The sequence below is a fragment of the Paralichthys olivaceus genome, chromosome 22, assembly GCF_024713975.1.
Source record: "Paralichthys olivaceus isolate ysfri-2021 chromosome 22, ASM2471397v2, whole genome shotgun sequence".
Classification (NCBI taxonomy): domain Eukaryota; kingdom Metazoa; phylum Chordata; class Actinopteri; order Pleuronectiformes; family Paralichthyidae; genus Paralichthys; species Paralichthys olivaceus.
The window spans coordinates 358,975-362,158 of NC_091114.1; the positions used below are offsets into that span (position 1 = coordinate 358,975).

Here is a 3,184-nt window from a genome sequence, read left to right on the forward strand (position 1 = left end):
CTTGCTGGCTTCAGAAACTATCCAGTCTCAGCTCAGAAGATGACGAGAAACAGATGAAGTTGATTAAATATTTTGGAACGCTAAACAGTCATGACCATGAAAGACCCATTGGAAAATAAAAGACTTGTGTGGGATATAACAAATCAGCCTTTTCAGATCAGTGGCAGGTTATTTTTGGAGAGACGATGCTTCTGTTAAGTGTTGATTTCCACACACCAACTTCTTACTCACATCCGTTGTGCCATTAGCCCACAGTGGGTCCAAGCAGAAGTGATCTAAGATTCAAGGGTTTATTGTCATATGCACAACAATTACATTCAGCAGTTGCTGGCAATGAAATGCTCCCCTCTAGCCATGCTCAGAAATTACACAAGAAAAAAATACAACTAAAAATAGAATATAAAATATAAAAAATCGTCGGCCAGATGGCAGCAGGCAGGACAGTTAATGGTTTGGGTGCTGGGGTCTTTAACGATCTGGTTGCTCTTCTTCCTACACCGCTAAGTGTAGCGGTCCTCCATGGATGGCAGCTCTGTCCTGGCAATACACTGAGCAGACTTCACCACTCTCTGTAGAGCCTTGCAGTTCAGGGCGATGCAGCTGCCATACCAGGCGGTGATGCAGCCAGTCAGAATACTCTCAATGGTGCACCTGTAAAAGTTGCAGAGAATCCTTGGGCCCATGTTGAGCCTCCGCAGCCTGCAGAGGAAGAAGAGCCGCTGTCATTATTCAGCTGTTAGAGTGATGCCTTCCTGGCTGGCTGGGTTCTCATGTGTTTACTGCTCCAGCTTCCTGTCTGCACCTGAACACAGCCAGGAAGAACGTTGACAAACTTTGACAGATTCAGAAAAGACATATTGTAGAAAAGAACAGAGAACATCAATGGAGACAATGTTGCTGATTTTGACCGAATGACAACTTGTTTTCACTGGGTTGTTTCTTCAAACACCTGAACTGACTCAGGTTTCTGTTTGCCTGTACTGATGATTCACTACAGTGTGAATATTTGCTCCTCTTTCAGGAGCAGAGGCAGAGAATTATGTCTGAGTTGAGGGTTGGCCATATCCTGGTCTGTAACCATCATACATGAGCAAATACCTTGATACCTCACAGTATCATAAGGTACTGTGCACTCAAACTGGTCTCAATCTTTTGTACCTTTTTATACCACATCAAGAATTAAATTTTTTTAAACAATGAAATTTAATTCTAAGCAAGTTGTATTAGCTCTCCCATGCATATTTTATAATTTGAGTCAACTTACTAGCTTCATGTGGAGCTAGTTATTGAAGTTCAAAAGCAAAAATGACAGCTAACTGGTTAATACTAGTAAAATGATATTTTTTCATTATCGATAAGTTTAGCTAACGCTAAGAATGCATTTTTTTTTACAATATCCAATGTGCATGTGATTGTATTTGGTAGAAATATCCACCAAACATGCAGCTATTGTTTGCAAAATATCCACTTTAGACACTGAACAGCACTCCTTCAGCCTTTTCTACTTCCACCCTGTTATTTTCTACTATTTATCATACTTTCTGTGTGCTGTAGGTAGAATGCCAACAATTAAGTAGCACTAATGGGTTTTACACACACACACAGCCTATCCTGTAATATAAAAATGTACTTGTACTATCCTGTTCCGGCCAATGCAGTATGAACGACAACAGATCACTGGAAGAGTCATTTCTAGAGTGAGACTACATTGTTCATGTACTGAATGTTCTGTGCTGAGGCCAAACAATTGCACATGATTTGTCCTTATGGTCAGAAATATACCTAAAAAAACAGGTTTGACACATGGTTTACTGCAACATACTGAAGACTGAGGTCGAGAGTGTAGGCAGTGAATTTCCACTTTAATAGACTGGGTTGGGACATGACGCCCTAGCTTGCCCAGGAATGTAGAGGAGGGATGTTTGGTGTGTTGGTGTTCACCTGTTGGAACATGACTGTGTGTGCACATTATTTCCAAAACCAGGTATGAAAGCATGAATTGGTATCAGATAAAGATTCAGGTTGCATGACTGCAACACAGGGGCACCAGCACACTCTGGTTCTTGTTGAGGCATATGGGATGGGCGTCAGGTATGTGTGGGAATTCAGAAGGAGCTTTTCAAAGGAAGTGAGAACACACTGTACCTTTATGATGGGATAAAGGGCTTGCCAGTCTGAGCTGAGATGACCTCAGCTGATAAACCTGATTAATCCTGTTTCAGAAAAAAACTGTAAGAGGATAAAGCAAAACAACTGACTCTAAATAAGAGGGTATATTAACATCAAAAGAAGCACTGAGCATTCCTCAGCCAATGACGCAGCAAAAAGAAAAGAAAAAGAAAGAACATAAATAATGGTAATGCCTGTTTGTTGTAACAAGTTTCATTCAGCTTTATTTTCACATTTCCTCATCATTTCTAACATTGTTGTCAACAATTTAAGATTATGGAACTATTGTGACATCTTAAGTGGGGCAGGTAAACATGAACAGTAAAATTAGTTTTATTTTATCATTTTATCATTTATTCCTTAACTCTAAAAATTCTAACCAGATCCTAACCATGGTGCTGGTCCAGAATGCCTCCTTGATTGAGGCCAGCACACTCGTCAAGGTAGGGAGTAACAATGTCATTAACATGTGCCAGAACATGCATCACATACTGATTGGGAACTGGCAGCAACCCACAGAACATGAATCACTGATCATCAATGACGCTATCATCAGTTCTCCCAAATCTGTGTCACAGGTATTGTCTGGTGAAGCATCAAACACTAATCCTAACTGTTCATTTTAATTGTTACAGATTAGATTTGAACTTTGACCTGGTTAAATGATTCATAGCTTCTTGGCATGCAGGTAAAGGGTATGCACATGTTCCTTCTTAGTTTATTGAGAGAGTAAACTGTACTGTGTGACTGACTGTGCAGACACACATTCAGACAGAGATGACACCTGTGTTTGCAGTGGGTGCGCCATATTTGTCCTAGCGCCTGTTGGAGTTTGTTATCTTTATTGAACATTGAGGTTGGGAACGCTGTGAGTTGCTGTGAAAGCAAACCACTTCATCACCTACTCCCTCTATGACTCATTGGACCCACTGCAGTTGCCTACAGGCCAAATAGGTCAACTGCAGATGCCATCTCCCTCACCCTTCCTACTGCCCTCACCCACCTGGACCAGAGG

At 41.1% G+C, this 3,184-nt stretch overlaps 1 long non-coding RNA gene across 1 annotated transcript; it reads right to left on the reverse strand.

The window, feature by feature from the left end:
• Nucleotides 1–276: 276 nt before the first annotated feature.
• Nucleotides 277–2,564, reverse strand: LOC138406492 (uncharacterized). Its single transcript, XR_011239925.1, has 2 exons — nucleotides 1,823–2,564; nucleotides 277–802 (listed from the first exon to the last, which is right to left on the reverse strand). It is a non-coding gene; the product is annotated as an uncharacterized lncRNA (long non-coding RNA).
• Nucleotides 2,565–3,184: the final 620 nt, after the last annotated feature.